The sequence below is a fragment of the Ictidomys tridecemlineatus genome, chromosome 9 (genome assembly GCF_052094955.1).
Source record: "Ictidomys tridecemlineatus isolate mIctTri1 chromosome 9, mIctTri1.hap1, whole genome shotgun sequence".
Lineage (NCBI taxonomy): Eukaryota > Metazoa > Chordata > Mammalia > Rodentia > Sciuridae > Ictidomys > Ictidomys tridecemlineatus.
This window is the reverse complement of record NC_135485.1, coordinates 95,329,306-95,355,947: the sequence shown is the minus strand read 5'-3', so window position 1 is coordinate 95,355,947 and position 26,642 is coordinate 95,329,306.

The following is a 26,642-nucleotide window of genomic DNA, read 5'->3' as shown; positions in this document are numbered from 1 at the left end:
GCCACCCCCATCTCTTGCTGGCTCTGCTTTCTTTGCACATCCCCGGTCTTATCTTCTCTGTACACTCTCTCTAGATGACCCCATCTTCTTCACTGGCTTCAACTAATGGCTCCTAGTCCTGTCTCTGAACTCCAACTCTCAGCTCTACCAGTTGCTCATTGGACAACTCCTTCTGGTCCCACAGGTCAGCTTTCCAAAACATAGGCTGTAAAAAAGAGGAGAATATTTGCCATATGCCAAAATATCCCCCCAACAAATAGTTGCAAATTGCAAAAAGTAATATGTATTGTTGTAACGGGGAGATAAGATGGTCATCACCTGAACCAGGTAATCAGACGTAGTATCATTAATTGTGAAACAACCTGATATTCTATATTTGTTCATGAGAAGAAACAGTATCTATATGGCATTACTATAAATTATTCTTGGAAAAATGCTTAATCCAAATATAATCGAGTTTGTATCTCCAACTTACTGCTTGTGTAAGAGAGAGAGAGAGAGAGAGAGAGAGAGAGAGAGAGAGAGAGAGAAACAAGTTAATGATACCTCATGGCAACAATCAGGCAAATCCAGATTGTGTGATCTCTATAAGACAAATGTGTCTGGTCTCTTCAGAAACATAATGTGTCAATATTATTTTTTTAAATGGAGAATGTTCTGAAATTAAAGAACTAAGGTGAGGTAATGACCAAATGCAATACATGAAGCTTGGTTTAGACTTTGCTTTCAACAAACAGGTATAAAGATATTTGGGGTACAATATGGGAAAATTGAATTAGATACTATATTAGAGAAATTACAGACATTTCTTATACGGGATAATGGCATTGTGTTTTTGAAAGATGATGTCCTCATTCTTGGGTGATGCATACTGACATATTTCAGGATAAATGTTTTATAATACCTACAACTTACTTTTGAAATGTTTCTGTAAAAATAAATATCTCTCTGTGTGTATGTTGGGTTTAAATCAAATATGGCAAAATATTAATACTTTAAAAAATCTAGCCTATATGTATATGTGTTCACTCTACTTTCATTCAACATTTTTACATATTTTAAAATTTTCCATTAAAAAATTAGAAAGAGGATAGCCCAAAATATAAATTTAAATTGGAAATCTTCCTTCAACCTCTTACTTATTCCTTCTTCTCTCTTCACCATTCACCAAGTAGACCAAGCTAAAAATCATGACATCACCTTTAACTCCTCCCTTACTCCTCAGACTGCCTGGCCTTCCTTTCTTGATTACTTGAGTCTCTGTACACCCTTGTACACCTGGTGCACTGTCCTTATGGGCCTCCATCATGAATCACCCAGATTCCCCGCTCCTTCACCATTGGTGCGTTCACCTCAATCACTCTCCTGATGAAATCTTTCTAACAGATTTCCACTGCCTGAAAAATAAGATCACATTCTCTAAAATGGAATCTGGAAGCTTTTGACTTCTATGCCTCACTCTGGGCTGAGATAGCAAAGAAGAAAAGGCAAGTGCTCCTTATGGAAACTTGAGCTAGATGCCTGGAGAAAGCATCCATGTATGGATCAGCAAAGTCGTGTTCTAGATGTTTAAGGTATTTAAAAGGGAGCAAGTCCTTAACTGTCACAGCCATGACTTCAGGAGCTTAATGAAAGACTCGTTTTTATCAGCTTCAGTGGGTGGTTTATAAAACCCAGTTGGTGAAGCTGAGGGGAGCAAACCCTCGTATGCGCAGAGTTACTGTGAGTGTAAATTGGTACAGTCCCCATGGAAAGCAATTTGGCAATATTTAAATGAACATACCCTTAGATCCAGGCAATGTCATTTCAGAAAATTGGTCCCACAGATATGCTGGCGTGTATGCAAAACGATGTATGGTATGATGTCTGTCATTTTGCCATGCCATTCATTGAGGCATTGTTTAAACTGGCAAGATATTGAAATAAGACAGATGTCCAACAGGAGAGGACTAGTTAAAAAAAAATCATGCTGCATCCCTATAAAGAAATACTATCAGTTAATATAAAGAATGGGGAAAATCTCTACACATAAACATCTATAAGATGTAACATGTGAGAAAACAACACTGGGCAAACAGGGTTCTAAGCTCTATGTTAAAATGTAAGAAAATAAGAGAACAGGTGCTCAAGAACAAAAGTCTAAAAGCATTCAGTGTATTAAAGTAAAAGGCACCCACTTTAAGGTTAGAGGAACACAGAGAAGATGTTAGGGTTACCAGGCTCTAGAAATGAAGAGATACCCCATACAGCTGGGACTTTTTAGACCTCTGAGGAGGGGTCTCCCTGGACTCTGCTGAGGGTGGTGGGATACTGAGATAGTTTGACAGGTTCTGAAAGTTCAGCTATAAGCTGAAATTAGAAACCAATTGTGTTACCATGTTCCCTCTTCCTGCCTAGTGTCCCGCTAATAGAATCAACCAGTAGAATCTCACAGAGAACCAGCTAGCAAGTGGAAAATGTAGTTTTCTGGGTCCCTGATGGAGTGTGGAAGGATGGATTTGAAGCTGAGAGGCTTCTTAACAAGTAACACAACAGATTCGGGAGGGATGGCCAATCTGGGCACAGGTTCCTCATGTGGCTGTTGCTATTCATGCATTTCCAAGTGATGCTTGGCTTCCCACCATGTGCCACTTGCCACCAGAGCCTGAGATCAGCAACAATACCAAGAGGGAGGGCCCAATTCACTCCAGTGGATATTTATGGTTTGTGAGCAGAGACTCTGTGGGATTTTTTTGCCTACATTAATATTAGTATTAGTTTATTTACCTTCCAGTATATTACTTGTGAGGAATAATATTGTCAGCACTTTTGAAATGCAGAAGTAAAGGATAAATACTTCTAAGTAAAGGGTCTCCCTCCTCCTGTCCCCATATTTCTCCCCCATACTCACTTTGTCAAACACTGAAGAGCTGGTTGGATCAAACAAATATGTGACATCAGCCACTCACCCAGAAGCACCCTGGAACATCTGTGGGATGGATGAGGTGGTGGCCATGCTGTGAATGGGCCATGGAACACTCTGGGGGGTCTGCTCCTTAAATCTAAAGTGCCTGGTCCCAGAGAGGCGGACATCTCCAATGCCAGCCTGTCTCCACTCTTCAGTTTTCTTTCCTACATTGATCTTCAGATGGCCAGGCCTAAAAGATGACTCTGTTGTTCCAGCCAAATGAGGTTTACAACAGGAAAGACAATAGGTCACACCATCTTCCTGAGCCAACAGCTGTGGCTATATGCAAATAAAAAGAGAGCCCAGTGGTGTGATTCCATAGGAAATACTTGGAGGAGTGGGTTTCATGTGTCTCCCAGTAAGGCAGAACTTGTCTATCACAAAAAGTCTGAAAACATGTCTACTAGTCATATCAATGCTTTTCCAGCTCTTTCCTGCCCCCTAATATTTTCCATTCAGGTCAAAGAGCAACCCCCTGACTCCTCTCACTTATACACCCCCAGCACTCTTCTCCCTGTGACTTGGCAGGTAGAGGGAGGGCTAGTTGAAATGCCTGTCCTCCATAAAGGACATCTTAAAAATCAAAGACAAATTACAAAATAGCTATGATATCAAAAGAATAGCAATCAGCCCTTAACTGAGTATTATAAATACAGTACAAACACTTTCACAAAACAGATAAGCAATAACAATTTGGCCAAAACCTAAATTTTGCTCTGCCAATGGCTCAGTTGGACACACAAGCGACAGTTGGGCCTTTTTAAAGAAATTCCACACTTACAAAATGACCAAATTAGCAAGTTATTTGTATTTCAAAGGAGTGTCTGCAAAATAACCATAAAGGATTTTTTTCAGTTGTTTCTCCATCAGAAGTCATTTCTCCAAATTTCTTCTCCATGTAAGTTCTTAGAAAAAAGTCCATTGTATGTTAAAAAGCCCTGTACTTAATACCAGGGTACTATTTAAACTCCCCCACACTGAGTTCTGTCTCCAGGTCTTCATTTTGTTTTCCTTACTTTGGTTTCATTTCTTTCTATTTCTCATAGAAGCTTCTCCAATTGGATGATTTCTTTTTTGGGGGGGTGGGTATTGGGGATTGAACTCAGGGGCACTAGATTACTGAACCACATCTCCAGTCCTATTTTGTATTTTATTTAGAGACAGGGTCTCACTGAGTTGCATAGTGCCTCACTTTTGTTGATGCTGGCTTTGAACTTGCGATCCTCCTGGGTAAATTCCCCATGACACTCTTCCATAATACACTGTCTCATGGATCCAATGTTTCCTTAACCTCATGAATCTTGGTCATTCTCTGATTGACCACAGAGTGGACATAAGGACCTATCCTTATCTATGTAGATAAACCTTGAGTAACTCCCCTGACCACCCAGCATGACTAAGGCAAACAGAATAGTTTCACTTTTCACTGTAATATTAATTTGACTGAAAACAAAACCATTTGAACTTACAAAAACCCGAACTCAACTTTTTTTAAAAAAAAATTCATTTGCACCCCACTCTCCCTTTTTCCATAATATTTTATATGAAAATGTGTATAAGTGAGATTGTACATAGACTTTTCTGACCTTCACACAAACCCACAAGCCTCAAAGTTGGGCTAAAAAATCTAACAAAATTTGGTAGTCTTGGAGGATTTCTAAGGCTTCCAGTTTCCAACCAGGCTAGAAATAGCATCAGGAAAAAAAATGCTTTTGTGTGAAATGATTCGACAGTCAACCTTTTAAACAGGGTTAAAATTTGAAAAAGCCACAGTTAAAAACGTTAACTAAATAGACTTTCCAAAATTGGAGTAGGTCCTGGATTGGGTTAAAGATTTGGGTTATCCTTTATTTAACTTGAAACAATTCCCTTTTCCCTGTTTAATAATGGATTTGCCCAGTACATTAGGTGCTTGAAGCCAGTGTCTATTGATGTGAAACAGCTGGGGAGCCAAGGAAACCCACTGGGAAAGACCAGTTTCTATGTGGAAATGTTCAGTGCTCAAAGAGCATGCTCAGAGCTGTCGGCCCAAGGTATGGACAAATGTCGACTTCAACTGTGCTGAAGCAACCTTTTTCCACATTCACAATGTCCATAGTAACCTCACTTTCTCTCTCTGTATATGTACTGTGTGTGTATGTGTGCGTGAGAGAGAAAAATGTGTAAAAATATATATACATATATTTAATAAAATTTCAATTTCCTGAGAGGTTCTATTAAAGGGAGTCCTGTTCTTATTAGTCTGTAGGTGGAAATTTGATCATTTAGAAGTAAGAAAATCTCTCTCTTAACAGCTGGATGGGCCCTGTCCAAGTCTGAGGAGGCGTTTAGACCACCCAACAGCAACCAAAATGCCAATATAGTTTGAATATGAATGTAAAGTCAATGTTAGGTTTCCTATGATTTAGCTAAGCATAATACACAACAAGAAGTCCAGAAAAAGCACTGGAGCTTTAAGATAATTGATTTGATGACATTAAAAATCAGATGAAGATATAGGACTCAGGCTTCCAGACTCTGCTTCTCCTGAGTCATTCTAACGGCATTGAATAGCATGAAAGGCCCTAAGCTGCCCTCTCAACATAGGTGGAAGCATCTAGCCAATGACAATTGAGGTCAACTCTATGCAAGTAGACAGATTTCCACAACTGGGCAAGAACATTTGTCCCCGTATGTTGATACAATAGCTAAAAATCAACAGATTTGAAGCCTGTGGGTTTGGATAAAAGGGAAGTCTCTATAAGATCTCATTACACAAACTTTAATACAAAGATATTATGGAAAAAGGGAGAGAGGAGTGCAAATAAACTTTTAAAAATAAAGCCGATTCCATGCTTTCACAAGTTTACATGGTTTTGTTCTCAACAAAAGTAAAATAGCAATGAAAAGTGAAACAATTAAGTTTACCTTAGAGAAAGGTGGTAAGTGGAGTTACCCAAGGTTGATTTAGGTAGACAAAGGATAGATCCTTGGATCAGGCACATATATATTATTTTTCCCCAGATTTATATGTGTGTGTGTGTGTGTGTGTGTGTGTGTGTGTGTGTGTTTGTTTACATGAGCTCATACCTCTTTCAACATAGAGACTATATTCTTACTTATGGTATATATATATATATATATATATATATATATATATATATATATATATATATATATTCTTACAATGTCCATAGTTACTTCACTTTCTCTATCTGTTTATGTACTGCTCCAACTCCATAGGACCTATTTAAAAAACAGTAGACCCTGTGAAGCCCAAACAATATTTGATTCAAATGAACTAGAGTATCAAAAGTTTGCAGAGAGACAAACTAGAAGAGTGAGGAAAACATGAATCAAAGCAGGAAGACTATTAAAAATTTAGGGTAGGGGCTGGGGATGTGGCTCAAGCGGTAGCGTGCTCGCCTGACATGTATGCGGCCTGGGTTCCATCCTCAGCACCACATGCAAATAAAGATTTTGTGTCCGCCAAGAACTAAAAAAATAAAATATTAAAAAATTCTCTCTCTCTCTCTCTCTCCCTCCCACTCTCTCTCTCCCACTCTCTCTTAAAAAAAATTTAGGGTGTATTCTTCTTTAAGAAAAGAAAAAATGATACTCATGTTGATTAGAGTTAGTTGCTCATGGTGTCAAAGACGTGAAGAAAGATCCTCGGACAGAAATCAGATACTCAAAGGCTGACAACAGCAACATTAAAGGATTGAAGAGCTGTCTGCATAGAAATTAGGGTGAATTGGTGTGATGGTTAGCTTTTCCTAACTGTGACCAAAATATCTGACATAAACAACTTACAGGAGGAAGATTCATTTTGGCTCCTGGTTTCAGAGGTTGCAGTTCATGGTCAGCCAGATCCATTGCTTTGGCCTGGAGTTCAAATCCCCAGTGCTCCAAACAATAAAACAAAACCACCACCACCACCACAAAATACAAAAACCAAAATATTAACCAAGGCCTAATGAAGAGAGAGAACTCTCTCTTTCCCTCTACCATCACAGGCCAGGTGTGGTTCTGAATATAGGCAAATAGGAAGATAGTGTTTCCAGTAAGAGTTCAGGGCAGCCACCCAGTGACTTTCAAATGATGAAACTCGGCACATTTGTTCTGGTCTATTCTAAGGCCACAAAGACATATAACCTTTCTTGTTTCCCAAGGAAAGATATGCTCATTTTCATTCTTGTTTTCTTTTTTAATTGTTTTTCTTTTCCTTGGATGTAAGGGGATATCTAATCCTCTTGAACAAATGCATTGGGCATAGGAATAGATTTAAGCTAAAGTGAGCAGGTAAAATCCTTGCTCTCATGGAGCAGATGCTCAGGTGACCGATGCTGGGTCATTACTTTCTACCTCTCAGAAGATCCCATGGAGGGCTGGTTCTAAATCCAGAGCTTGAGCAGCATCTTTCATGTTGGTGACTCTGTTCTAAAGAGCAAAGAGGAACATATCATGCTGTTGTCATCTAAAGCTCCCTGGGGTCCTAAAAAGAAGTTAGCTTTTAAGGGACAAGTTCAGAGAGTTGGAATCTTGAGAAGGAAAGGGACGGAGCCTCTCACCAGCTCCGTGTGGGAGGTGAGGGACTAGATACAATGAGAATCTGGCAAAACTCAGCAAATTATCTTCTGAATTGATTAAAATTTGTAGCAAGCCCGTCTGTGTAAATTTTCATGACTTCTTCATGGTAATTAGTTTCATGGAAGAGTGCCAAATGGCATATTTTTCAGACTCCGAGCCCCTCTCTAAGCACTCCTGGGAATGTCTGAAATGTGAGATAAGCACTCTTAACCCAAAGTTTTATTAAAAAGTTTAATTAACATAAATGCCAAATGACACACTCACTGCCATCAAGTAGGTAGACTACATGTAAATACTTGAACTACGGAGTGACTTTAAAGCCCATTTCCCTCAGCAACCACAGCTTTCTTTCTCTTCCTGAGCAGGCAAGAGAGCCCTCCGGATGCATGTCACCATCTTCAACCCCCGAGGTGCTCAGGACTCCACAGCACACAGAGAAGCTTGGTGGCGGTGGCAGAGGCCCTCTGGACTCTTCCATGTCAAGTCCTCCCTCCTCTCAGCTGGTCTGGTCCCCACCTGCAGAGGCTCAGATCTCCTTCACGCTGCCTTCTGGGAAGCCACAGGCCACACAGGAACACTCTCACTTGTCTATCCTGTCCCCACCCAAGAAACACACGTTTGCCCCATCCTCTCCCAAGGCTCCAGAACATGGAGAGTTACTTAACTTCTTTTTTTTTTTTTTCCTAGTATGATCGATCTTTAGTTCTTAGAGGTTGGGACCAGGTTCTTTTTCATACACTCTTGTATCTTAGCTCCTAGCACCATACCTGGCACACAATTATGGCTCGATTATTTGTAGAATGAAAAGAAATAAAATCATTGCCCTGTTTTCCATCTTCTCTTTGCTACTTTGGAAACTTTTCTGGGAGCTGTGGATGTAGCTCAGTGGTAGTACACTTACTTGCTAAGCATGGACAGGGCCCTGGATTTAAACCCCAGCACTGCCCCACTGCACCTGCCACCAAAAACAAAAACGAAAAAACTTCTGGAGGTTGTGTTCTCTCCCACCTCTCTGATTCTTGTTGTGTCCTCCGAGGGGCCCTATGTTCCCTCAGCCCACTATTTTCTCTCTAGCTGATTCTTATAATCACATTAAATAAAAATAACCTAGCTATGTACTTGCAATATGCACAATAACAGAAGGAGAGGTCTAAAAAAGACTGCCCGGGACTTTAGGTGATAGTAAAATGAATGGCAGAGTCACTGTACCTTGCTGGGCAGTCCCAGCTTGATTAGAAAGAAATATTGATATATTTACAAACACTTGTGCACGGAAATAGAGAAAGTGAGAGTGTACCAAGAAAGCCATAATAAGAGGAAGGAAGTGGTAAGAACAGAAATCTATAGAGCTCGGAGTAACTCATGTCAGTTATCTCTTGCCACAAAAGAGTGGCATAGCAAGAAGCAGTGGCATACAAGCATAAACATTTTCCCCCCCCATAAGTCTCTGCATCTGCTAAGCTGTTTTGCAGATCTGGGCTGGACTTAGTGGGGAGAGGTTAGATTCACATGTATCTTTGTTCAACTGGGTTGTCGCTAAAGGGGCGTGGGTCTCTGATGGCTTCCAGCTTCTGAAAAGCTCTGCTTCTTGCGCCTCCTTACCCTCCAGTGGACAAACTTGTTTTTTATGTAGGTAGCAGACATCTGAGAGAGGGAGAGTATGAACAAGAATGAGAGGGCAGAAGCACTCATAGCCTCATAAAGTCTGGTCTCCAAATTAGCAGAGAGTCACCTCTGCCTCCTTCTTTGGGTCAAAGAAAGTTTCACAGCCAATGTAAATATAGAGAATGGAGAAATGCACTTTTTCCCTTGATGGGAGGACCTGAAGACTAACATTACAAATGGTATGGATGCAGAGAGTGGTAGAGAACTGAGGCCATTATGCAACCAAACCTTCACACTAACCTCAGCCCCAACCTCCACTGAGTAGCAGTAGCAAGGCACAGTTGCAGCTATCTTATCTGATTTCCTCTCAAAGCTAATCCTGATGGTCCAAGTGTAAGTGGTTTATTTGTAACATTGATAGGTAAATGGGGAAGTGAGAAAGGGAATGAAAGAGCCAATAAAGGGTTTGTTATCAAGCAAACTACCACTGGGGATAACTGTACTTATCCTGAATGGGATAAGCTCGGAGCAGAACACGTGCCTTGGAGTTATTCCACCTGAAAGAACTCCACGTGGAGCTGGATCATTTCTATGCTTGGAGGGAAGCAGAACACTCATGCTTAAGTACTTTTGACTTGCTGCAGGAATAGAATGGGCTCCAAGGTCAATCTGAGAGTTTTCAAGCAAAGAATTTGCCAGAGCTAGCAATTACAGATCAGGCAGCATACACTAAAGGGCAAGAGGATATGGTATTACTGTTTCCCTTATAAAAAACAAAGATTTGACCGCTCAGGAGGCCGAGGCAGGAGGATTGCAAGTTCAAAGAGATCATATTCAAAGTTCAAAGCCAGCCTCAGCAAATCAGTGAGACCCTACCTCAAAATTAAAAAAATACAAAGGACTGGAGTTTGGCTCCATGGTTCAGCACCCACGGTTCCATTCTGGTACCCAAAACAAATTAAAAAAAATGATTGTGTGTAAATACTATATTTAAGTATGAACAAATTCCCTAACATCCCTGAGCATCGTTTTTTTCTAAATAATAAATATTTCATGGGCATTGTTTTGAAAATAAAATCAATATAATCTGCTTATAGTGCCTAGTAGATAATTAATGACAGATGTTGACATCAAGTTATTTTTATTTCCATTCATTTATATCTCAAAAATTTGAAATAGTTGTTTGATCCCCTTCTCTGGCATCTATGACAGACTCCTCTACAAAGTATGGAAAGTATTCAAGAATAGAATGGAAATTAAAAATTTAAAGAAAAGTATCATAATTGACATCCATAGACCATTTTATCCAACAACAGTGGAATACATATTTTCACAAGCTTGCATATGGAATATCCACCAAAATAAATTATGTTCTGGGTCATACAACACACCTTAAAATTTTTAAAAGAATAAAAATCATCCAACACCTGCACTCAGACCACACTGAAATAAAAGTCAATAATAGAAGATATTAAAAATTAGGATAGAAATCAATAGGAAATCAATAGAGAAAAACCACTGAAACTAAAGCTGGCTCTTTGGAAAGATCAACAAAATTAACCAGCCTCTAGCAAGTTAAGTTTAAAAATATATAGAGAATACAGAAATGAGTAAAATCAAAAATATTAGTACTTCTGATAACTAAAGAAAGGATGTCACCATCGATACCATAGCCATAACAAGGGTGATATAGAACACTATGAACAACTCTATACCTATAAATTTGATGACCTAGATAAAGTGGATCAATTCCATGAGAGATACAATTTGTCAAAATTCAGAAGAAACAGACCATCTGAACAGGTCTATATCTTTTAAAGAAATTTATGCTTAAGACTCTTTTTTTTTATTATTGTTGGTCATTCAAAACATTACATCTTTCTTGATATATCATATTTCACAATTTGATTCAAAAGGGTTATGAACTTCCATTTTTACCCCGTATACAGATTGCTGAATCACATCAGTTACATCAATTACATTTCCATTGATTTACACATTGCCATTCTAGTGTCTGATGAATTCTGCTCTCTATCCTATCCTCTACTATCCCCCCTCCCCTCCCCTCCCCTCCCCTCTTCTCTCTCGACCACCTCTACTGTAAAACATTTATTCCACTTGTATTATTCTTCCCTTACCCCTCACTTCCTCTTGTAAGTAATTTTGTATAACCCTGAGGATCACCTTCCCTTTCCCTGCAATTTCCCTTCTCTCTCCCTTTCCCTCCCACCTCTCATCCCTATTTAATGTTAATCTTCTTCTCCTGCTCTTCGTCCCTACTCTGTCCTTAGTTACTCCCCTTATATCAAAGACTCTTAATATTGTTAATCATTAGGGACATTTACACTAAAACCACCATAACAATGCTATATCTACCAGAATGGTCACAATTAAAATGGCTAGAAAAAGCAGGTATTGACAAGGAGGGGAAGCACCTGGGGCTCTCAGGCATTGCTGATGGGAGTACAAAATGGCAGAGTCTTCAGAAAACAGGTTGGCAGCTTCTTGGAAGAGTTAAAGTTACTTGCACCAGACAACTCAGTAATCTTACTCCAAAGTATTCAAGAGAATTTAAAGCCTACGCTTATAGTAAAAACTTACACTTGAATGTTCATAGTAGCTTTATTCATGATAGCCTTAAACTGGTGGTACATGGATACAGTGGAATACCACTAAGCATATTGATGAACCTCAAAAGTATTACGCTACAGACACAGTGATTACATATTATTCCATTTGTAGGAAACCCTAGAACTGCAAAACCATAGTGACAAAGTACTCAGTGGTTGCCAGAGGGGTCAGAGGTGAATGGAGAAAACTCTAAAGGGACATGATGGAATTTTCTGGAACGACAGAAATGTTTTATATCACACTTGTGGTAGTGGTTTTGTGACTATATATGTCAACTTATCTAAATGTGCACTTAAAATGGTAACATATATAAATTATACAATAAAATTTTTTAAAGTTTAAAAAAAAATTTAATCAATAATTAATAACCTGCTATGGTTTGGATGAATATCCCCCAAAGGTTTATGTGTTAAAGATTTAATCCCCAGGTGGTGCTATTGGGAGGTACCATAGAGTTTTAGGAGGCAGGGCCTTATGGGAGGTCTTGAATCATTTGGAGCATGCCTTCAAAGGGGATTATGAACCCTAGCCCTTCCTCTCTTCCTCTCTTCTACTTCCTGGCTAATGAGGTAAGTGTTTGCCCCATTTACAATAGTAACAGTAAGCTGATTAATACACTTTCTAAAACAGAAAGCATCAGGCCCAAATTGGTTCGCTGGTGAATTCTAAAAAACATTTAATAAAGAAATATCAATCCTCTATAGTTTCTTTTAGAAAATAGAAATGGAGAGAATACTTGATAACTTCTTCTATGAAGCCAGCATTTAATACCAAAACCATATGAAGATATCACAAGAAAAGAAAGCTACATACTAATATCTCTTATGAATAAATATGCAAAATATCCTCAATAAAATATTAGCATTCACATTTGAAAATCAATTAATGTAATCTATTGCATCAAGACTCTAAAAAAGAAAAATCACACAATCATAGAAAAATATTTGACAAAATCCAACTCCCACTCATGATAAAAACTCTCAGAAAACTAGGACTTTAGGGGAACTTAATAAAAAATAGCTATAAAAATCCTACAGCTAATATTGAATATACTGAAAAACTCAAAGCTTACCCACTAAGATCAAGAACCAGGAAAGGATGTCCCCTCCTACTTCTCCTTTTGACATTGGTGATGAAAGTCCTAGCTAAGGCAAAAGATTAGAAAAGGAAATAAAAGGTATATGGATGAGAAAGAAGAAATGAAACTTTTTGTTCATAGACGACGTCATTGTCTATGTAGAAAACTTAAAGAAGTACAGGCTGGGATTGTGGCTCAGTGGTAGACTGCTTACCTAGCATGTGTGAGGCACTGGGTTCTATCCTCAGCATTGCATATAAAAAAATGAATAAAATAAAGGTCCATCAACATCTAAAAAATATTTTAAAAAAATAAAATCTGAAAGAATCAACAAAAAACCCTCTTGAAACTAACAAGAGATTATAATAAGGTTAGAAAATACAAGATTAGTATGCAATAAGTCAATTGCTTTCCTATATATCAGCAAAGAACAAGTGAAATTTGAAATTAAAAACAAAATACATTTGGTAGGATCTCCCAAATTAAATATTTACTTAGGTATAAATGTAACAAAATATGCACAGTAGCTCTATGAGGAAAACTATAAAATACTGATGAACAAAAAACTATAAAATACTGATGAACAAAATCAAAGAAAAATGAAATCAACAATTTTTTTATATTTATGGATAGGAAGACACAATATTGTCAAGATGTCAGATCTCCCCAAAATGATCTATAGATTCAAAACAAATCCAAATCAAAATCTCAGCAGTTCTTTTTATGGATACCGACAAGCTGATTCTAAAGTTTATACGGAAAGACAAAAGACCCAGAACAACACACAATTGAAGGAGAACAAAGTTGAAGGACTGACATTACCCAACTTCAAAACATACTATAAAGTTACAATAAGACAGTTTGATATTGGCAAAAGAATAGAAAAATAGATCAATGTAACACAAGAGAGCCCATAAAAATCTCACATAAATGAAGTCAACTGATCTTTGACAAAGGAGCAAGGACAATATAATGGAACAAAGACAGTCTTTTCAACAAACGATGCTGGAAAAACTGGACATCCACATGCAAAAAAAAAAAAAAAAAAAGAGAGAGAGAGAGAGAAAGAGGAGACACAGATCACAGACCCCACACCCTTCACATAAACTAACTCAAGATGGATCACAGAGCTCAATATGAAACACAAACCTGTAGAACTCCTAGAAAATAACATAGGTAAAAACCTAGATGACTTTGGGTTTGATGATGCCATTTTAGACAGAACACAAAAGGTACTATCCATAAAAGAAATAACTGATAAGCTGGACTTCATTAAAATGAAAAGCTTTTGCTCGAGTACAAAAAGACAAGCCACAGACTGGGAGAAAAATATCTGTAAAACACATATCCAAAAAGGGAATATTATCCAAGATGTTCAAAGAACTCTTAAAACTCAACAATAAGAAAATAACCAAGCAAGTTTAAAAATATGTCCACAACCCTAAGAAACATCTCACCAAAGAAAGTATACAGATGGCAAATGAGCATATGAAAGGATGTTCCACATCATATGACTCAGGGAAATGTAGACTAAGTGAGATGAGAACACACACTAGAACACCTGAAATCTAGAACACCAACAACACCAAATGCTGACAAAGACGTGGAGCAATAGAAACATTTGTTGCTGGTGGAAATGAAAGATGGTTCAATCACTTTGACAGTGTGGCAGTTTCTTACAAAACTAAACATACCCTTCCCATATAAACCAGCAATTGTGCTCCTTGGTATTTATTTATGGAGCTGAAACTTATGTCCATACAAAAACAAATTCACAAATCTTTGTAGCAGCTTTTTTCATAATTGCCCAAACCAAAAAACCACAAATACATTCTTCAGTAGGTAAATGGATACATACATTGCAGTATATCCAGACAATGGAATATCATTCAGTGCTGAAAAGCATTGAGCTACCAAGCCATGAAAAGACATGGAGGAAACTTCAATCCATATTACCAAGTGAAATAAGTCCAGTCTGAAAAGACTCCATCCTGTATGATTCCAATTATATGATTTTCTTTAAAAATGCAAAAGTGTGGAGGCAGCAAAAAGATCAGTAGTTGCCATAGGGAGAAGAATTACTAAAGAGGCAGAGCATGAGGATTTTTAGGGTAGTGAAACTATTCTGCATGAGACTATAATGGTGCTATATATCATTAAACATTTTCCCAACTCCACAGAAAGTATACTGCCAAAAATGAATCCTAATGTAAACTTTGGACTTGATATGATGATAATGATGGCAATGTTAAGTTCATCAGCTGTTACCACCCTGTTAGGGGACATCGATCATAGGGTGGCTCCATCTGTGTGGGGGTAGGGAACATGGAGAACCTCTGCACCTTCCACTAATTTTGCTGTGAACCTAAAATTTCTATAAAAATTTTTATTTAGAAAAAAAAGGAAGAAGAGACACCAGTGCCTTTATGTAGCTTGATAATATAGGTCGTGTCCCCAATTACAACTTTTCTCCCTCAAACTGGACCTAAGCAAATGCTTACGATAGAAAACTGCTCCCTCCTGGGTGCAGATTGAACATGCAACATCAGCAGGCTGTACCCTTTAATCATGCCGTGCTGTTCTCTGAAGCCACTCCCCCCCGCCCCCCTAGCCTTTCTGGAGGATGTCCAGACCAATGCTTATCTCGTTTGTTCTCTACTGATGACCTTTCATGATGGGTAACGGCTTAATGAAATCATAATGTCAAAATAGAATTCCCTTTTGTCTTTGAAGTCTGAGTTTCACACTTCTTACTGCCTTTCCAAAAGCAAAGGGTTGTCCTGGATAAGAGGGCAGGGGACAGCAATGGATGCAAACTGCTGGTGGTGTGAGGGTGAGGTTAGATCACCGAGCAGGTTCTCAGATCCTTGATTCCACTAACTACCCAGAGGTTTCATCTGACTTCACAAACTTAACCATGCTTGAAGACACTAGTTTGGCTTCCACTGGAGGACTAGGAAAAGTCTTTTTTCATGGCATCAAAACATGCAAGAGTCTTGAAGAGGTTGTCTGGGTCAGGATTCTGCCTCTAGGCAAGATTTTCTGGAAACTGTTTGTCTTCCATGAGACTGCCTTTACTGAAGGGTCAAGATAATTCCTGAGGGTCCCAAGGGCAATCCTTGAGGGAGTTGTTCCTTTGGTCTAAATAAAAACCTTCCTGATAGTCTCTGATAATAATAATTTTTAAAGTTCCTTTGTTCTGTCTCTGAGAGAAAGAGTACCAACTTTTCCATAAAATCTAGTTTGTTTTTATATTTTCTCAGCATTCTCTTTCCAATATTTCTTTATAGCTCTAAAATTCCATTAGTATTTTAATGCAGCTGTTTCAAAATCTGCTTCAAGTACGCTATAAACTGTCTTAATTGTGAAGTCCGACTTGGACTTCAGGGGTACCTGTGTGTAAATGAGAGTAGGCAGGGTTGCAGGGAGCTCTTCTAGGATTGTTGTTTTTTTGATGGGGAGGGGGTAGAAAGGGAGACTCTTCTTTATATCCTCATGAGTAGCCCTCTCTTCACCGACTCCACGAACACAAATGTTTTTAGCAACAAATAAAACCTTTCTTCTGCCCCATTACTGCAGAGAGATGAGGTGCAAAAGTTCACAGACATATAGCTGATGGACATCAAGTCTTTTCCAGTAAGTTTTTATTAGGTTGGGAGCACACAGGATGCTTCTACCAAGGGAAAGGAAAAAGCACGAAACAGTGTTTGTCATTAAGACTGCTGTAGATCTTTGAAACATCCTTCCCATGCTTTAGGAATTTCCCATAAGATCCATTTTGCTTCCTTGGTAGTGGGCAAAGTATTGTTTTCCAGCAATCCTTGAAGCTAGGCACAATCTTACATCATGTGCTTTGGTGAGATGTTCACTGGGAAAAGAGCACCTTAAGAAAAGACACCATTTGGCGAAGTTGGTGATGGAGGCATCCACTGGGGGTAGGCATAGGTGCTAACAGATCTTCAAGGTTTCCAGCTCCAAGACCAGGGTGTGAACTTCCCCACTAGCTCTCCAAAAGCAGCACAACAGGAGCTTCATAAAAGCAATCCTATGGCACCATTTGGGCACTCCTGCCCACATTTATGCCTTGGTAAATTTATTTTCTGCTTAGACTAACTACAGTGAGTTTTGCCGTTTGCATCTGAAAACGTTGACTGGTGCAATGTTGTTTTAACAATTGTATTCCACTGTGGACTTGCTTTGATTCCACTAACACTCCACCAACTTTTCCTTCTGTTGAAATTCCTACCAGGCTCTTAAAAAATACCACAGCCATTTCTCTGTGGAGACAGACCCATGGGTTTTGAGCATTGATGTGGTCCTTTTAAAAATTATAAATAATTCTCTCTGATACATCACTTTCTGAGTTCAGAGGATTAATGCAACAGGGAAAGGACAAAAATAAACCCAAATTTTGAATACAAGTTAGATGGTCTGACCTAAATCACAGATTGGGCTCCCATAAGTCTTCTGTAAGTTTAAGAGAAAGAAAATTTGGGAACATAAGGGCGTGTAGCAGCAAAGCAGGTGCCTCTGAAAGTTCCTCTAATACATAGTGATTTTCAACCCCAGTTTCACACTGGGATCACCTAGGAAATTTTAAAAATATGATTGCTTGGGTCTCTCCTTAGGAACTCTGTTTTAATATTTGATCTGGAGTAGTCCCTGAGTATTGCTATCTTTCAAGTTTGCCAGGCCAATTCTAAGACTATGGTGGAGACCTCTCTGTAGGAGTGTGAATTCAGGCCATAAACACAAGTTAGAAGTCTTTGGGTGATATGAGACCTGTAGGCCACATCCTCACATATAGAACTGTTATACAATTTATAAACTTGAGGATATGCATCAAATAATATGTTAACTGCCACTTGGTATTATCTGCCTTTGACTCAGCTCTCCTGATTTGCCCAAAGTGCTTGTAGGAGAATGACTCTCACGTTGCTTGGATCCACATAGCTTTGATACATTCTCAATAATATCTGCAGCAGTTTGTTTAACACAGGATTTTATAAAATAAACAAGGGGATAAGTTGAGACATGATCTACTGTGTGGAATGTATTGGATACTACATTGTAAGCAGTTAATATAGAAATATACCTCTGCATACACCCCTCCAGTCATAGATCTAGAGCTGTGGGTAAGAGAGAAGCATTGGGTTGGCATGGAATGTCACCAGAAGGCCAGCAGTTTTCTAGGGATAATGTTCCTGGGGAAGAAGAAGGTGATTAGAAGAACTGGGGGATTGCCCCCGGATCTGGAAAACCAGAAGGCAAAAATGGCCCAGAGGGAGGTCATTCCCATAACAAAGCAAAAGAAGTCAAGTGACTAGAATCAGGTAGTAAAGGCACATCATGCCCGTTCAAACAAACACAAGTTCAGAAGTGATTGCAAGAATGTGATGCAAGTAACTAAAACAAGAAAGGCTGGGCTGAATAATCTCAAGTATAAGACAAGAACTGACTTGGAATAGGCCAGTTCACCAGAATGGGAAAGGAGATGATCTGGAAGAAGGGAAACAGAGAGGGATCAATTGCATCCAACCGCAAACCAAAAGCTTGTGCAACCTGAAAGGAGGATGCGGCCTGCCCAATGTTTCCTGCAACCCTTATCCTCAGGGGTAGCTGCTGACACTCTTTCTGAGAGTGCTGATGAGTCTCTTCACCAAGAGGCTGCTGGACAGGGGCCAAGTCCTTTGCAATGTTGTCTGGCTTTTGTCTTCTTCCTGGCCTTTGCCATTCTGTATTCTTTTTTTGGTACACATCGGAGCCAGAGAGAATACAGCCATTACACAGCATTCTCAGGCTGCCTGTCTGCAGTTGCTTCAAATTCAGTTTTTCCTGCTTTGCATACACAGGCTTCAGCAATGTGCATTGTATTCCTGTTTGCTACTTTAGAAATTGGTGAAATGACCCTTATGTAAAGGCTATTACAAAAATGTGTAAGACGTAAGAGGAAAATTGTGATTTTTTTTTTAACAGACCTAAAAGAAAATCTGAATCGGGATCTTTCTGGTGAGGAAGTTGCAATATGGTAAAGATGTATTCATGGAGGAATAGTGAGATTAATAAAATAGAAGTGAAAATCTAGAAACTTGTATATACATGGATAATTTATATATGATGGCATTTGTCTCAGTGCCAAAAAAAGACAATTTACTTGAAGAGTTAAGACAAAGGGTAATCTGGTTGCAGAGAAGTAGTTTGATTTCTGCCTTAAGCTCAAATCAACCACTGTGGACAAGGAGACATCTGGGATGCTTGCAAGGTCATCATGTCCTGTCACCTGTCTGTATCACTAATACCTCCTATTGAAATGGGGGAAGAGAAGGATACAATTAACCTGAGTTAGGGGCCTCTGATGCTAATACTCAGGAAAAAAAAATGCACACCTGTCCAAGGTTAACTGGCCAATTGTCCCAGGACAAACATCCTTATGTTAGCTAGAAACATTGGCTTAGCTTATTTTAAGGTCTCCTTAATGATTTCTGGGGAAAAAAAATTATATAGACCAGGTGTCGGCAAACTACTAATCACAGGTCCAGTCTGGGCCCTGGCCTGTCTTGGTAAATAAAGTTCACTGGCGCCGGGTGTGGTGGCGCATGCTTGTAATCCCAGTGACTCAGGAGGCTGAGGCAGGAGGTCCAAAGTTTGAGACCAGGCTGGGCACTTATTGAGACCATGTCTCAAAGTTTTTAAAAGGACTGGGATATAGCTCAGTGGTAGAGTGCTCTTGGGTTCGTTTCAGTACCTTGAAATGTAAAGTTAACTGGCACCGAGGTACACTTCTTTTTATATATGGTTTATGACTGCTTTTGCTCTACAACAGCAGGATTCAGTAGTTGCAAGAAACTTTATGACCCACAAAGCCAAAACTTATTTGGTATCTATCTCTTTCAGAAAAAGTTTCCTGATGCAGATCATCTCTTTCAAGAAGCCTGATGAAAAGAGCTATGGGTTGGAAAAAGGAGCAGAGGTGATCTGGTCTCTAAACCAGATCCACTCCCATTAACCAACCCAGGGAAAACTTGGCTTCAACCTTTCCATGCCTTAATTTCTAATAATAGTGTTCTTAATTTCTTAATTTCTAATAATTTCTTAATTTCTAATAATAATTTCTTAGTTTCTTAATTTCTAATAATGGTGTTCAAATCAGGTTCTTCTGACATCAAAAGACTGTAATTTCAGAAAAGCCCCGATGAGTTAAAAAGTAGAAATCTATATGAAAATCATGAAATGGTATTACATTTCATTTTAAAGGATGTATCTTCTTATTAAAAAAAAAAAAAAGCCTACGCTGTTTGTAAGGCTTATTGTGAAGACCAGGAAAAGGAAAAGAATTTAGAAGGAAGAAATCCTCAAATCTGAACACTGATGAGAAAATTGCACTTAACATTTTTCAAGGCTTTTATTTTAACTTTTCACACAAATCAGTAATTTGACTGTTTGCCATGGAGAGACAATTGCATGTATTTGCATTTTTCTGTGTGTGAGAATTTAATTTTTTACAACCCGCTGTGTTTTTCAGGCCCTTTAACTAATAGGCTTTTATCACCTTATGATTGCCTAATTTTCTCTTAATTGCTTTATGACAATATAATTTATTTTGATCGCTCCCACCCTGTGGTTTTACTTTCCTGATGATGGACTTTATGAATTTATGTATGCTACTATGCATCGATTTAAGTTTTCAATTCTCCATCATAAACGGAGGAGTAAAAATGGAGTAAGTTAAGAGTCATAGGATATTCTATGCTTTCCTGTGTGGGGAAATATCTGCACATGAAGTGTCCATTTTCCCAATCAGCATTGGCCTGTGGGCACACTTGCCACTAAGGCCCTTCTGGTGACTTCCGTATGGCTCTTCGCACCTTATAGGCACAGGCATATGTTGGTGAGCACGCCCACCAAGTCCATGCAGAGGTGTAGAAGAAGCCTGACTTGGTCTGTAATTAGCACAATATCTTCCACAGTGTTTATTAGATTTCTTTTTTTAATATTATTTTAGTTGGCAATATCACCTTTATTTTATTTATATGTGGTGCTGAGAATCAAACCCGATGTCCCACACATGCTAGGCAAGCGCTCTACCATAGAGCTACAACCCCAGCCCTATTAGATTTCTTATTTGGATCAAGTGGAAGACTTCATTGTCTTAAAAATGACCTGGATAAGCCCAGCACTGATTTTTAAAACAGTCATTGTTTTCTTTCATTAAATTCTACATCATTGGTTTCTGACAAGTCATTTCATAAAGACAAATAAAGGACCAGATGTAGCTCAGTGGTAGAGCACTTTCCTAGCCTGTGTGAGACTCTGGGTTTGATCCTTTAATTGAAAACAAACAAACAAACAAACAAAAAACCTGTAAGTATTAACATATTCTGGGTTTACTCAGTTCATTTCAGGATAAATGCATCTTAGTATTAACTGAAATTCCCTTCCTGGTGTGGAAGACAAAAATTCCAGGAAGTGAAATCCAGAAGGAGCGGGCAGCATTGAGCAGGACTGAAGTCATGCACATGCCTCTAACACACAGCAGATAACAATGCACTGTTGCTGTCTACTGTTTTAATGACTTAATAATTGCCACTATTTCTTGAAACCTCAATTTGTGTAAATATTTTAGGTACTATTTTTTTCAATTTTCAAGCAGATTTAATAAAAATATAAGCTTTATTCCCATGTACAGAGTGCATTGGTCAAGGTTACATAGATGTTATGTGGCAGAGCTGGAATTCATGACTAAGGACATTTTGGCACCAAAGCCCTGCTCTTATAAGTGTCCATGTGATGTTTCTTATAAAAGTACTTCCTCCTTTATTATCTCATTTGATCCCAACACCATGAAAAAACCCTATAAGTATAAACATATTCTGGGTTTACTCAGTTCAGTTCAGTTCAGGATAAACACAGACAGGGTAGGCACCATGTTCTCCCTTTTTATAGATGAAGAGTGGGGAATAAGTGCTGTTCAGTTTCCAAACTTATAACAGGTAGAGTCAGATAAGCCAGGCTTCCTAATTCCTGAGTCAGTGCTCTTTTGGTAAATACATTTTGTTTTGTTTTTTAAAATCAAAACCTGTAATCAAACTGGAAAGTTTAGTTAGAAGCATGCTTATGGATAAGTCCAAACCCCTTGTAATTTCACAAATTGTGGCTTAGCAGGTCAGTGGGTGAGAGGAGGCCTTCTTCTGGTCCCATGAGTAGTCATCAGCTCTACGGCCTTAGACAAGTGTTTTTGCCTCTTTCAATATGTAAAATAATGGGAATGGATGAGAGAGGTTTTGTGATTCCTTCCATTTCTGGGGAGTGTAACTCTATGACCTTTGACTAGTATAGTATGGTCATGACCCAGATACCTAGAGACCAAACCTCTATTTGTCTAGATTGCATCACTATACAGAAAGAACACAGCAAATAGTTTCCTTTAAATTTACAATCAGAATGGTGCTTGGAACCATTCTGTATCTGCAATTGTCTGGTGAACTTGGGCCATGCAGACAACTACTTCAGATAATTCAGGTCAAACTGAAGTTCAATGCAAGGATAAAATGAGATAACAGGACTTTTTGAAAATGAAACATGTTTTGTTTTTATTTTAAGAGCTGAAGGATTACACTTAGTTTTACTTTGAATGAACACAATAGTTATTGAAATCCCTGCTTTCTCCTATTTGTAATACACAACATTATACAGAAAACTCCTATTCTCTTGATTATATCTGATTATATTAGAATTTCATACATTACCCTCCATTACACCTACAGAGGATATGGGAGGTACAAGATGCAGATGATGGATTATTTTATCTGTTTAGTCACAATTACAATAACTGCCAACTTTTGTCAAGCACTTATATGCTAATCATGCCACTCGCTTCAACTCACATCCACAATAAAACTGAGAAGTTAGTAGTACTATTACCATCCTTTTAATTAATGAGGCCCCTAATGCTTTAAGCTTGAGAGTTGGGTAAGTTCAGGATCATACAGGCCAGGAAACTGCAAAACCAGATTTTGAACAGAAAGGCAGTGGGCCCTGGATGTAGGGATTGGGAGGAAGTAGTGAGGGCAGAAAACCGAGAGTGATGAAAGAGAAGACAAGAAAACATTCCCGCTGACCCACCGAGAGACAGCTATGCCATCTGGATGGGTAGACAGAAACCAGCTAATGGGATGAGTCTGCAATAGCGCCTCCCCAGGGGCAGGAGGGTAATCACCAAAGTCCCTAATGATTACCCAGAGTGTACAGGGAAAAGCTAACTTATATTTAATGGACAAAATAAAGGAAGTGCTAGCACATTTTCAGAAGATAATGGCAGCTGATATTTACTAAACTGCCACCAGGTGCCTGGTGCTGTTCTAAGCACTAGGTATGTGTGAATAACACTATGTCCTGGGTACCATGGCAACCTTCAGGTAACCTATGAGAAACTAAAGCACAGAGAAGGGACTTGATGGAGGTTCCTTGCTGGTGAGTGTCAGGGTTAAAATGGGAACCCAGGCAGTCCAAATTGCAGCCATTCCTGTTCACTATCCCCTTCCATAGAGTTTTCATTCAGAAAGGATGTCTGTAAACCCCACAGTCAACCTTGCTATATAACCAATCGATCCATTTTATTAATACTTTGAATTTATGGTTTTGAAATCCTGTTAACAAAACTGTCAGGTCACATAAATGTTGAAATTGTCTCTGACTTCATCAAATGCATGCATGTTCTCAGGACCCAATAAACTCATTTCCACTTTCACCACTTTGGTATAGCCAGATTTAATGGGAGCAATCAAACAGCTAATATCAGAGATATGTTGATGTAGAGGCAATAAAGTCATAGGGTTGCTGAAAAGAAGTGAAAAGTCTGTTTCCTGTGAAATATGTATCCTTTAATATATTCCTACTTTGCAAATCTGTGGTTGAAGAGCAGTGAAATACAATACGAAATACCACATTAAAACAAAACCATAATGACAAGTGTTTGGTTCCTTGAAGAAAAGTGGTGCTGTTATCAGTCAGAAATGATAAATAATGCAAAGAGAAAGACTTGAGATTCTAACCCTTTGGTCATAGTCCCAGATCTGAAGCAGTGAAATGGGCCCCCCGGATGGCCCAGTGGAGCCGTGGGATAATGAGACTGGCTTGTGGCCACAGCTGTGGGTTACCCTAGTCCCCAAACCCACAAGTCACCACCGCGCCTTTTCTCCCTGCCTCGAGGCAACCTTCAATTTCAGAAGGGCACAGAATCAAACAGAAAGCAATTAGTGTGGCAGAACCTTGAAAAGAAACCAATAGCCAGAATCTAGAGGGTTTTTTGCAGAAAGCCAGGATTTCCTTATTTGCAGAGAGAAACAACAAGAACAATTAAAAGTTTCAAATCATGTATAATTACTTTCAAGTTGGGTTTGGTGAAACATAAATAAATTTCATATCAGAGCTTTAGCCCAAGTCCGGTGCTGTGTTTGTTTTAGAGAACACTGCTTTCATCTTGGTAGAGGATGTCATAAAAGCACATTTCAAAAAATTACCATTGGCACCCAGTTTCCTATTTGATTATATTTTGGCACACAGCCCTGCCAGTCATACAGAGCCCCTATCTCAGTGGCTCTGATTGGAAGATAATCGCACGTACCACCTACCTTTCACCACTCTCACTCCCCATGCTGCAACAATCTTAAATCTCAGGAGCCACAAGAAATGACTCAAATTATGTAAGAAAGTCGGTACTTTCCATTTTAGTTAACCCCAGGCAAATTCATCAAGCCCCCTTGAAACGGCGACACTAAGAGCACTAGGAGTTAGAGCATCAGATACCAATTACAAGCTGCGAACTAAATGCAGTAATTAACGAGACATACACTTTAATCTAAAACAAGTCAAAAATGTTGCTGGATAAAGAAAAAAGTAAAGTGAAACTCCATAATTATAATAAATTGGTGCACAGTGGATAGATTTCTCCACCTAAGCTACAAGATAGACCATGTCTCTGGTATACTGTAGGCAAGTGTTTTACCATTAACATTAAACTCTGAATAAAGATCACACTATAATAAATAAACCAGTCAATTGAACACTCAAACCTCAGACATGGATGAACATCAATAGCCCCTACCTTACACCAATTTCATATGGATTCTTAAAAACTAGGTTATATATCCTTTTCATAATCACCATTCAGATTAAATCCATGCATATTTTTCTTGCATGTAGTTTCCTTTGTTCTTTGCAGATGAGTTTATGCTGAATGCATTGCGTATTTTCCAACATGGTCTTTTGTGCTTTCCTGGAAATCTGTTAATTTCAATAAATTTCTTTTTATTTTTGGAAGAAAGTAATATTATATGCATTGACTCTTCACGAAGGGCAATGCTTAGGTCCCCTTCGACAGTCTTCCAGAATACATGTAAAAAATATTGTCACAGTTACATACTTGAGGGTTTGCTTTTCTTTGTCTTGGCAAAGATTAGTGGGTACATTTGGAGGAAGATGAGAGAGAGAGAGAGAGAGAGAGAGAGAGAGAGAGAGAGAGAGAGAGGGAGAGAAAGAGAGAGAGAGAGAGAGAAAGAGAGAGAGAGAGAGAGAGAGAGAAAGAGAGACATAGAACCATTCTCTGGTATTTTTTAAAGCTTCTGCCAGCATCAGGGCCATATGAAAAGGTGAAAATAGACTGATAGGCGAAGGGCATTATGATCATAAAAGGATATGTCAAGGTTAAATTTTCCTCTAATCCCAGACTGCAGGAGGGAAGCTACTGCTCTAAAGTCCTTCTGCGTAGCTTTATCCATGAGCTTGCTCTTGACAAACGGAAACAGTAGTGTAGTCCAGAGACCAATTACAAATCACTCTTCTGATTCCTTTAATCCCCTCGTTTCCATTTCTGATTAAAATAAAGATTTTTTTCTTAGACAGCAAAAGAAGAGAACTTATAAGTAGTCTAAATCTTCAGCTAAAAGGAAGGCCTTGAGAGCTGTCTCTCCCCCACCCCCAACCTTTTAAGTCACTACCAACCCTTCCACATCTGCTTCATGGTGCTAGTAAGCATGTGCTTGACTTCCAGTAAAGGCAACGTGGCAGACATGAACACAGGACTCTTGGCACTTCCCATGTAGCTGATGAAATCACCACATGATCCAAAACCTCCCAGCAAGATCTCACTCAAATATCTTTTCAACCAAGAAGGAAATTGGAGGAAACTATCGTGTGTTATTACCTCCAGGGATGGTGATGATGATGACAGTGATGATGACTAACAGTTACTCTGTACCTACATGCCAGGCACTTAACACTTTATTCTCATATTATCCCTAAGTAAGTACCATGCAGGATATTCAGGGGAAAAATACGTTTGCAGAAAACTTGCTCAAGGTCATATGGCCAGAACATGGTAGAACTAGAGACTTGAGACCTTGGGCGATATACTGTAAAGCTTAAAACTTCAAGTGCTACCTTAACACCTTTGAGCCTTGTGGGGTCCCAAAGGCATAACCATGAGAGTTCCTGCTCTCATCTGGTAGCCCCTCTCCCCGCCTTCCCCATAACCCTGCAGGAAAGGCCTCCTACTACCGTATTAGCTGGACCAACTGAACCCACTCTCCTCAATCTGCAACTTTGACTCTCTGCCAGCTTGTGAGATTGTTCAAGTCTGCCTCCTACAGCTCCTTCTGGTTCAAAATAAAAAGGGATGAGAATTTAGCTCAGTCGTAAAGCACTCCTCAGTTCAATCTCTAGTACCCCTCCCCCCCCAAAAAAAAAGAAAGAAAGAAAAATTGGGGAGCCGGTATCCATGTGATGGGAGCTGGTACTATTGAAAACACCCAATGG